The following is a 13,429-nucleotide window of genomic DNA, read 5'->3' as shown; positions in this document are numbered from 1 at the left end:
ATAGAACACAAGGTTCCAATTATAGAACACAGGGTTCTATTCATAGAACACAAGGTTTTATTCATAGAACAGATGGGTATATTTATAGATCACGGGTGGTTTCCATTCAGAGAACACATGGTTTCATTCATAAAACAAAGGGTTCTATTCATAAAACACAGGGTTCCATTCATAGAACACAGGGTTCTATTAATAAAACACAGGGTTCCATTCATAGAACACAGGGTTCTATTAATAGAACACAAGGTTTTATTCATAGAACACATGGTTATATTTATAGATCACGGGTGGTTTCCATTCAGAGAACACATAATTTTATTCATAAAACACAGGGTTCTATTCATAGAACACAAGGTTCCAATTATAGAACACAGGGTTCTATTAATAGAACACAAGGTTTTATTCATAAAACACATGGTTATATTTATAGATCACGGGTCGTTTCCATTCAGAGAACACATGGTTTCATTCATAAAACACAGGGTTCTATTCATAGAACACAGGGTTCTATTTATAGAACACAGGGTTCTATTCATAGAACACAAGGTTTTATCCATAGAACACATGGTTATATTTATAGATCACGGGTGGTTTCCATTCAGAGAACACATAATTTTATTCATAAAACACAGAGTTCTATTCATAGAACACAGGGTTCCATTTATAGAACATAGGGTTCTATTTATAGAACTCAAGGTTTTATTCATAGAACAGATGGTTATATTTATAGATCACGGGTGGTTTCCATTCAGAGAACACATAATTGCATTCATAAAACACAGGGTTCTATTCATAAAACACAGGGTTCCATTTATAGAACACGGGGTTCTATTCATAGAACACAAGGTTTATTCATAGAACAGATGGTTATATTTATAGATCACGGGTGGTTTCCATTCAGAGAACACATCATTTTATTCATAAAACACAGGGTTCTATTCATAGAACACAGGGTTCCATTTATAGAACACAGGGTTCTATTCATAGAACTCAAGGTTTTATTCATAGAACTGATGGGTATATTTATAGATCACAGGTGGTTTCCATTCAGAGAACACATGGTTTCATTCATAAAACACAGGGTTCTATTCATAAAACACAGAGTTCCATTCATAGAAAACAGGGTTCTATTAATAGAACACAAGGTTTTATTCATAGAACACATGGCTATATTTATAGATCACGGGTGGTTTCCATTCAGAGAACACATGGTTTGATTCATAAAACACAGGGTTCTATTTATAGAACTCAGGGTTCCATTCATAGAACACAGGGTTCTATTTATAGAACAGAAGGTTTTATTCATATAACACATGGTTATATTTATAGATCACGGGTGGTTTCCATTCAGAGAACACATGGTTTCATTCATAAAACACAGGGTTCTATTCATAGAACACAGGGTTCCATTCATAGAACAAAGGGTTCCATTCATAGAACACAGGGTTCTATTAATAGAACACAAGGTTTTATTCATAAAACACATGGTTATATTTATAGATCACGGGTGGTTTCCATTCAGAGAACACATCATTTCATTCATAAAACACAGGGTTCTATTCATAGAACACAGGGTTCCATTTATAGAACACTGGGTTCTATTCATAGAACACAAGGTTTTATTCATAGAACACATGGTTATATTTATAGATCACGGGTGGTTTCCATTCAGAGAACACATAATTTTATTCATAAAACACAGGGTTCTATTCATAGAACACAGGGTTCCATTTATAGAACACAGGGTTCTATTCATAGAACACAAGGTTTTATTCATAGAACAGATGGGTATATTTATAGATCACGGGTGGTTTCCATTCAGAGAACACATGGTTTCATTCATAAAACACAGGGTTCTATTCATAAAACACAGGGTTCCATTCATAGAACACAGGGTTCTATTAATAGAACACAAGGTTTTATTCATAGAACACATGGTTATATTTATAGATGGCGGGTGGTTTCCATTCAGAGAACACATGATTTCATTCATAAAACACAGGGTTCTATTTATAGAACACAGGGTTCCATTCATAGAACACAGGGTTCTATTAATAGAACACAAGGTTTTATTCATAAAACACATGGTTATATTTATAGATCACGGGTGGTTTCCATTCAGAGAACACATCATTTCATTCATAAAACACAGGGTTCTATTCATAGAACACAGGGTTCCATTTATAGAACACTGGGATCTATTCATAGAACACAAGGTTTTATTCATAGAACACATGGTTATATTTATAGATCACGGGTGGTTTCCATTCAGAGAACACATAATTTTATTCATAAAGCACAGGGTTCTATTCATAGAACACAGGGTTCCATTTATAGAACACAGGGTTCTATTCATAGAACTCAAGGTTTTATACATTGAACAGATGGTTATATTTATAGATCACGGGTGGTTTCCATTCAGAGAACACATAATTTCATTCATAAAACACAGGGTTCTATTCATAGAACACAGGGTTCCATTTATAGAACACAGGGTTTTATTCATAGAACACAAGGTTTATTCATAGAACAGATGGTTATATTTATAGATCACGGGTGGTTTCCATTCAGAGAACACATGGTTTCATTCATAAAACACAGGGTTTATTCATGGAACACAGGGTTCTATTAATAGAACACAAGGTTTTATTCATAGAACACATGGTTTTATTCATAGAACACATGGTTATATTTATAGATCACGGGTGGTTTCCATTCAGAGAACACATAATTTTATTCATAAAACACAGGGTTCTATTCATAGAACACAGGGTTCCATTTATAGAACACAGGGTTCTATTCATAGAACTCAAGGTTTTATACATTGAACAGATGGTTATATTTATAGATCACGGGTGGTTTCCATTCAGAGAACACATAATTTCATTCATAAAACACAGGGTTCTATTCATAGAACACAAGGTTCCAATTATAGAACACAGGGTTCTATTCATAGAACACAAGGTTTTATTCATAGAACAGATGGGTATATTTATAGATCACGGGTGGTTTCCATTCAGAGAACACATGGTTTCATTCATAAAACAAAGGGTTCTATTCATAAAACACAGGGTTCCATTCATAGAACACAGGGTTCTATTAATAAAACACAGGGTTCCATTCATAGAACACAGGGTTCTATTAATAGAACACAAGGTTTTATTCATAGAACACATGGTTATATTTATAGATCACGGGTGGTTTCCATTCAGAGAACACATAATTTTATTCATAAAACACAGGGTTCTATTCATAGAACACAAGGTTCCAATTATAGAACACAGGGTTCTATTAATAGAACACAAGGTTTTATTCATAAAACACATGGTTATATTTATAGATCACGGGTCGTTTCCATTCAGAGAACACATGGTTTCATTCATAAAACACAGGGTTCTATTCATAGAACACAGGGTTCTATTTATAGAACACAGGGTTCTATTCATAGAACACAAGGTTTTATCCATAGAACACATGGTTATATTTATAGATCACGGGTGGTTTCCATTCAGAGAACACATAATTTTATTCATAAAACACAGAGTTCTATTCATAGAACACAGGGTTCCATTTATAGAACATAGGGTTCTATTTATAGAACTCAAGGTTTTATTCATAGAACAGATGGTTATATTTATAGATCACGGGTGGTTTCCATTCAGAGAACACATAATTGCATTCATAAAACACAGGGTTCTATTCATAGAACACAGGGTTCCATTTATAGAACACGGGGTTCTATTCATAGAACACAAGGTTTATTCATAGAACAGATGGTTATATTTATAGATTACGGGTGGTTTCCATTCAGAGAACAAATAATTTCATTCATAAAACACAGGGTTCTATTTATAGAACACAGGGTTCCATTTATAGAACACAGGGTTCTATTCATACAACTTAAGGTTTTATTCATAGAACAGATGGTTATATTTATAGATCACGGGTGGTTTCCATTCAGAGAACACATCATTTTATTCATAAAACACAGGGTTCTATTCATAGAACACAGGGTTCCATTTATAGAACACAGGGTTCTATTCATAGAACTCAAGGTTTTATTCATAGAAAAAATGGTTATATTTATAGATTACGGGTGGTTTCCATTCAGAGAACACATAATTGCATTCATAAAACACAGGGTTCTATTCATAGAACACAGGGTTCCATTTATAGAACACAGGGTTCTATTCATAGAACACAAGGATTTATTCATAGAACACATGGCTATATATATAGATGACGGGTGGTTTCCATTCAGAGAACACATGGTTTCATTCATAAAACACAGGGTTCTATTTATAGAACACAGGGTTCCATTCATAGAACACAGGGTTCTATTAATAGAACACAAGGTTTTATTCATAAAACACATGGTTATATTTATAGATCACGGGTGGTTTCCATTCAGAGAACACATGGTTTCATTCATAAAACACAGGGTTCTATTCATAGAACACAGGGTTTCATTCATAGAACACAGGGTTCTATTAATAGAACACAAGGTTTTATTCATAAAACACATGGTTATATTTATAGATCACGGGTGGTTTCCATTCAGAGAACACATTTCATTCATAAAACACAGGGTTCTATTCATAGAACACAGGGTTCCATTTATAGAACACAGGGTTCTATTAATAGAACACAAGGTTTTATTCATAGAACACATGGTTATATTTATAGATCACGGGTGGTTTCCATTCAGAGAACACATAATTTTATTCATAAAACACAGGGTTCTATTCATAGAACACAAGGTTCCAATTATAGAACACAGGGTTCTATTCATAGAACACAAGGTTTTATTCATAGAACAGATGGGTATATTTATAGATCACGGGTGGTTTCCATTCAGAGAACACATAATTTCATTCATAAAACACAGGGTTCTATTCATAGAACACAGGGTTCCATTTATAGAACACGGGGTTTTATTCATAGAACACAAGGTTTATTCATAGAACAGATGGTTATATTTATAGATCACGGGTGGTTTCCATTCAGAGAACACATAATTTTATTCATAAAACACAGGGTTCTATTCATAGAACACAGGGTTCCATTTATAGAACACAGGGTTATATTCATAGAACTCAAGGTTTTATTCATAGAACAGATGGTTATATTTATAGATCACGGGTGGTTTCCATTCAGAGAACACATAATTTCATTCATAAAACACAGGGTTCTATTCATAGAACACAGGGTTCAATTTATAGAACACGGGGTTCTATTCATAGAACACAAGGTTTATTCATAGAACAGATGGTTATATTTATAGATCATGGGTGGTTTCCATTCAGAGAACACAGGGTTCTATTCATGGAACACAGGGTTCCATTCATAGAACACAGGGTTCTATTAATAGAACACAAGGTTTTATTCATAGAACACATGGTTATATTTATAGATCACGGGTGGTTTCCATTCAGAGAACACATAATTTCATTCATAAAACACAGGGTTCTATTCATAGAACACAAGGTTCCAATTATAGAACACAGGGTTCTATTCATAGAACACAAGGTTTTATTCATAGAACAGATGGGTATATTTATAGATCACGGGTGGTTTCCATTCAGAGAACACATGGTTTCATTCATAAAACACAGGGTTCTATTCATAAAACACAGAGTTCCATTCATAGAACACAGGGTTCTATTAATAGAACACAAGGTTTTATTCATAGAACACATGGTTATATTTATAGATCACGGGTGGTTTCCTTTCAGAGAACACATGATTTCATTCATAAAACACAGGCTTCTATTCATAGAACACAGGGTTCCATTCATAGAACACAGGGTTCTATTAATAGAACACAAGGTTTTATTCATAAAACACATGGTTATATTTATAGATCACGGGTGGTTTCCATTCAGAGAACACATGGTTTCATTCATAAAACACAGGGTTCTATTCATAGAACACAGGGTTCCATTCATAGAACACAGGGTTCTATTAATAGAACACAAGGTTTTATTCATAGAACACATGGTTATATTTATAGATCACGGGTGGTTTCCATTTAGAGAACACATAATTTCATTCATAAAACACAGGGTTCTATTCATAGAACACAAGGTTCCAATTATAGAACACAGGGTTCTATTCATAGAACACAAGGTTTTATTCATAGAACAGATGGGTATATTTATAGATCACGGGTGGTTTCCATTTAGAGAACACATGGTTTCATTCATAAAACACAGGGTTCTATTCATAAAACACAGGGTTCCATTCATAGAACCCAGGGTTCTATTAATAGAACACAAGGTTTTATTCATAGAACACATGGTTATATTTATAGATCACGGGTGGTTTCCATTCAGAGAACACATGATTTCATTCATAAAACACAGGGTTCTATTTATAGAACACTGGGTTCCATTCATAGAATACAGGGTTCTATTTATAGAACACAAGGTTTTATTCATAAAACACATTTTTATATTTATAGATCACGGGTGGTTTCCATTCAGAGAACACATAATTTTATTCATAAAACACAGGGTTCTATTCATAGAACACAGGGTTCCATTTATAGAACAGAGGGTTCTATTAATAGAACACAAGGTTTTATTCATAGAACACATGGTTATATTTATAGATTACGGGTGGTTTCCATTCAGAGAACAAATAATTTCATTCATAAAACACAGGGTTCTATTTATAGAACACAGGGTTCCATTTATAGAACACAGGGTTCTATTCATACAACTTAAGGTTTTATTCATAGAACAGATGGTTATATTTATAGATCACGGGTGGTTTCCATTCAGAGAACACATCATTTTATTCATAAAACACAGGGTTCTATTCATAGAACACAGGGTTCCATTTATAGAACACAGGGTTCTATTCATAGAACTCAAGGTTTTATTCATAGAAAAAATGGTTATATTTATAGATTACGGGTGGTTTCCATTCAGAGAACACATAATTGCATTCATAAAACACAGGGTTCTATTCATAGAACACAGGGTTCCATTTATAGAACACAGGGTTCTATTCATAGAACACAAGGATTTATTCATAGAACACATGGCTATATATATAGATGACGGGTGGTTTCCATTCAGAGAACACATGGTTTCATTCATAAAACACAGGGTTCTATTTATAGAACACAGGGTTCCATTCATAGAACACAGGGTTCTATTAATAGAACACAAGGTTTTATTCATAAAACACATGGTTATATTTATAGATCACGGGTGGTTTCCATTCAGAGAACACATGGTTTCATTCATAAAACACAGGGTTCTATTCATAGAACACAGGGTTTCATTCATAGAACACAGGGTTCTATTAATAGAACACAAGGTTTTATTCATAAAACACATGGTTATATTTATAGATCACGGGTGGTTTCCATTCAGAGAACACATTTCATTCATAAAACACAGGGTTCTATTCATAGAACACAGGGTTCCATTTATAGAACACAGGGTTCTATTAATAGAACACAAGGTTTTATTCATAGAACACATGGTTATATTTATAGATCACGGGTGGTTTCCATTCAGAGAACACATAATTTTATTCATAAAACACAGGGTTCTATTCATAGAACACAAGGTTCCAATTATAGAACACAGGGTTCTATTCATAGAACACAAGGTTTTATTCATAGAACAGATGGGTATATTTATAGATCACGGGTGGTTTCCATTCAGAGAACACATAATTTCATTCATAAAACACAGGGTTCTATTCATAGAACACAGGGTTCCATTTATAGAACACGGGGTTTTATTCATAGAACACAAGGTTTATTCATAGAACAGATGGTTATATTTATAGATCACGGGTGGTTTCCATTCAGAGAACACATAATTTTATTCATAAAACACAGGGTTCTATTCATAGAACACAGGGTTCCATTTATAGAACACAGGGTTATATTCATAGAACTCAAGGTTTTATTCATAGAACAGATGGTTATATTTATAGATCACGGGTGGTTTCCATTCAGAGAACACATAATTTCATTCATAAAACACAGGGTTCTATTCATAGAACACAGGGTTCAATTTATAGAACACGGGGTTCTATTCATAGAACACAAGGTTTATTCATAGAACAGATGGTTATATTTATAGATCATGGGTGGTTTACATTCAGAGAACACAGGGTTCTATTCATGGAACACAGGGTTCCATTCATAGAACACAGGGTTCTATTAATAGAACACAAGGTTTTATTCATAGAACACATGGTTATATTTATAGATCACGGGTGGTTTCCATTCAGAGAACACATAATTTCATTCATAAAACACAGGGTTCTATTCATAGAACACAAGGTTCCAATTATAGAACACAGGGTTCTATTCATAGAACACAAGGTTTTATTCATAGAACAGATGGGTATATTTATAGATCACGGGTGGTTTCCATTCAGAGAACACATGGTTTCATTCATAAAACACAGGGTTCTATTCATAAAACACAGAGTTCCATTCATAGAACACAGGGTTCTATTAATAGAACACAAGGTTTTATTCATAGAACACATGGTTATATTTATAGATCACGGGTGGTTTCCTTTCAGAGAACACATGATTTCATTCATAAAACACAGGCTTCTATTCATAGAACACAGGGTTCCATTCATAGAACACAGGGTTCTATTAATAGAACACAAGGTTTTATTCATAAAACACATGGTTATATTTATAGATCACGGGTGGTTTCCATTCAGAGAACACATGGTTTCATTCATAAAACACAGGGTTCTATTCATAGAACACAGGGTTCCATTCATAGAACACAGGGTTCTATTAATAGAACACAAGGTTTTATTCATAGAACACATGGTTATATTTATAGATCACGGGTGGTTTCCATTTAGAGAACACATAATTTCATTCATAAAACACAGGGTTCTATTCATAGAACACAAGGTTCCAATTATAGAACACAGGGTTCTATTCATAGAACACAAGGTTTTATTCATAGAACAGATGGGTATATTTATAGATCACGGGTGGTTTCCATTTAGAGAACACATGGTTTCATTGATAAAACACAGGGTTCTATTCATAAAACACAGGGTTCCATTCATAGAACCCAGGGTTCTATTAATAGAACACAAGGTTTTATTCATAGAACACATGGTTATATTTATAGATCACGGGTGGTTTCCATTCAGAGAACACATGATTTCATTCATAAAACACAGGGTTCTATTTATAGAACACTGGGTTCCATTCATAGAATACAGGGTTCTATTTATAGAACACAAGGTTTTATTCATAAAACACATTTTTATATTTATAGATCACGGGTGGTTTCCATTCAGAGAACACATGGTTTCATTCATAAAACACAGGGTTCTATTCATAGAACACAGGGTTCCATTCATAGAACACAGGGTTCTATTAATAGAACACAAGGTTTTATTCATAAAACACATGGTTATATTTATAGATCACGGGTGGTTTCCATTCAGAGAACACATAATTTCATTCATAAAACACAGGGTTCTATTCATAGAACACAGGGTTCCATTTATAGAACACAGGGTTCTATTCATAGAACACAAGGTTTTATTCATAGAACACATGGTTATATTTATAGATCACGGGTGGTTTCCATTCAGAGAACACATAATTTTATTCATAAAACACAGGGTTCTATTCATAGAACACAGGGTTCCATTTATAGAACACAGGGTTCTATTCATAGAACTCAAGGTGTTATTCATAAAACAGATGGTTATATTTATAGATCACGGGTGGTTTCCATTCAGAGAACACATAATTGCATTCATAAAACACAGGGTTCTATTCATAGAACACAGGGTTCCATTTATAGAACACAGGGTTCTATTCATATAACACAAGGTTTTATTCATAGAACACATGGCTATATTTATAGATCACGGGTGGTTTCCATTCAGAGAACACATGGTTTCATTCATAAAACACAGGGTTCTATTTATAGAACACAGGGTTCCATTCATAGAACACAGGGTTCTATTAATAGAACACAAGGTTTTATTCATAAAACACATGGTTATATTTATAGATCACGGGTGGTTTCCATTCAGAGAACACATGGTTTCATTCATAAAACACAGGGTTCTATTCATAGAACACAGGGTTCCATTCATAGAACACAGGGTTCTATTAATAGAACACAAGGTTTTATTCATAAAACACATGGTTATATTTATAGATCACGGGTGGTTTCAATTCAGAGAACACATCATTTAATTCATAAAACACAGGGTTCTATTCATAGAACACAAGGTTCCAATTATAGAACACAGGGTTCTATTCATAGAACACAAGGTTTTATTCATAGAACAGATGGGTATATTTATAGATCACGGGTGGTTTCCATTCAGAGAACACATGGTTTCATTCATAAAACACAGGGTTCTATTCATAAAACACAGGGTTCCATTCATAGAACACAGGGTTCTATTAATAGAACACAAGGTTTTAGTCATAGAACACATGGTTATATTTATAGATCACGGGTGGTTTCCATTCAGAGAACACATAATTTCATTCATAAAACACAGGGTTCTATTCATAGAACACAGGGTTCCATTTATAGAACACAGGGTTCTATTCATAGAACACAAGGTTTTATTCATAGAACAGATGGTTATATTTATAGATCACGGGTGGTTTCCATTCAGAGAACACATGGTTTCATTCATAAAACACAGGGTTCTATTTATAGAACACAGGGTTCCATTCATAGAACACAGAGTTCTATTTATAGAACAGAAGGTTTTATTCATATAACACATGGTTATATTTATAGATCACGGGTGGTTTCCATTCAGAGAACACATGGTTTCATTCATAAAACACAGGGTTCTATTCATAAAACACAGGGTTCCATTCATAGAACACAGGGTTCTATTAATAGAACACAAGGTTTTATTCATAAAACACATGGTTATATTTATAGATCATGGGTGGTTTCCATTCAGAGAACACATCATTTCATTCATAAAACACAGGGTTCTATTCATAGAACACAGGGTTCCATTTATAGAACACTGGGTTCTATTCATAGAACACAAGGTTTTATTCATAGAACACATGGTTATATTTATAGATCACGGGTGGTTTCCATTCAGAGAACACATAATTTTATTCATAAAACACAGGGTTATATTCATAGAACACAGGGTTCCATTTATAGAACACAGGGTTCTATTCATAGAACTCAAGGTTTTATTCATAGAACAGATGGTTATATTTATAGATCACGGGTGGTTTCCATTCAGAGAACACATGGTTTTATTCATAAAACACAGGGTTCTATTCATGGAACACAGGGTTCCATTCATAGAACACAGGGTTCTATTAATAGAACACAAGGTTTTATTCATAGAACACATGGTTATATTTATAGATCACGGGTGGTTTCCATTCAGAGAACACATGGTTTCATTCATAAAACACAGGGTTCTATTCATAAAACACAGGGTTCCATTCATAGAACACAGGGTTCTATTAATAGAACACAAGGTTTTATTCATAAAACACATGGTTATATTTATAGATCATGGGTGGTTTCCATTCAGAGAACACATCATTTCATTCATAAAACACAGGGTTCTATTCATAGAACACAGGGTTCCATTTATAGAACACTGGGTTCTATTCATAGAACACAAGGTTTTATTCATAGAACACATGGTTATATTTATAGATCACGGGTGGTTTCCATTCAGAGAACACATAATTTTATTCATAAAACACAGGGTTCTATTCATAGAACACAGGGTTCCATTTATAGAACACAGGGTTCTATTCATAGAACTCAAGGTTTTATTCATAGAACAGATGGTTATATTTATAGATCACAGGTGGTTTCCATTCAGAGAACACATAATTTTATTCATAAAACACAGGGTTCTATTCATAGAACACAGGGTTCAATTTATAGAACACAGGGTTCTATTCATAGAACTCAAGGTTTTATTCATAGAACAGATGGTTATATTTATAGATCACGGGTGGTTTCCATTCAGAGAACACATAATTTTATTCATAAAACACAGAGTTCTATTCATAGAACACAGGGTTCCATTTATAGAACACAGGGTTCTATTCATAGAACTCAAGGTTTTATTCATAGAACAGATGGTTATATTTATAGATCAAGGGTGGTTTCTATTCAGAGAACACATAATTGCTTTCATAAAACACAGGGTTCTATTCATAGAACACAGGGTTCCATTTTTAGAACACAGGGTTCTATTCATAGAACACAAGGTTTTATTCATAGAACACATGGCTATATTTATAGATCACGGGTGGTTTCCATTCAGAGAACACATGGTTTCATTCATAAAACACAGGGTTCTATTTATAGAACACAGGGTTCCATTCATAGAACACAGGGTTCTATTTATAGAACAGAAGGTTTTATTCATATAACACATGGTTATATTTATAGATCACGGGTGGTTTCCATTCAGAGAACACATGGTTTCATTCATAAAACACAGGGTTCTATTCATAAAACACAGGGTTCCATTCATAGAACACAGGGTTCTATTAATAGAACACAAGGTTTTATTCATAAAACACATGGTTATATTTATAGATCATGGGTGGTTTCCATTCAGAGAACACATCATTTCATTCATAAAACACAGGGTTGTCACGGCAGAAGGGCTGGATGGAGTCGTGTGGTGCACAGAAGCTGGAGACGGACCAGGGCGAGTAGGATTGAAACGTGCAGGTTTAATAACTGGTTTCATAAATAATAAGTTCACTTAAATACTTCTTTAAGTGGCAAAAGAATAAATCAATAAGTCCAGCACAATATACTGCCAGTGGTAATTCTGGAACCAGTCTTTAGGTGAGCCAGAGTACATAGAAGAAGATGCAGGAAGAGGTTGATTTGATGATGGAAGAAATGGATCCGGAAGACTGGAAGAGGATGGAATGGATGGATGATGAAGAAAGGGAATCCTGGAACAAGCAGGAGCCAGCACTAGATAGCGCTTGCAGCATTGGTGTCAGGAGAAAACCTTCCTTGGATAAGGAGCAGGGAGCAAGGCACCAGAGTCAGGAGAGAGAACCAGGATCCAGGAGTCAGCTCGGAGATGTGAACGACTCAGAAGACTCATTGCACTGACACAGATCAGCCTGGGCAGCTCCACTATATCCCCAGGGAGTGGCTGCCATTGGCTGTCCGTGCAGGATGAGGAGGAACTCTCTACTCTGGCCCAATCCGCTACCTGCCCTTACTCAAGATGGCGCCGCCGGCCTCCCGGCGCCGCAATCGTCAAGGACGCTGCTACCTGATGCTCCGTCGCTGCCGCCTCTACCCAGCGCTGCCCCCACCTGCCCACCTCAGAGTGGAGCCTGCACACGCTAGCCGGCGGCGGGCGCGGACGGGTGAGTACTGTACCCGCCGCGCTCCGTCGCGGCTGCGTGTGA

Source organism: Crinia signifera, chromosome 1 (genome assembly GCF_055691185.1).
Source record: "Crinia signifera chromosome 1, ASM5569118v1, whole genome shotgun sequence".
Taxonomy (NCBI): Eukaryota; Metazoa; Chordata; class Amphibia; order Anura; family Myobatrachidae; genus Crinia; species Crinia signifera.
Note: the sequence above shows the minus strand (reverse complement) of the source record.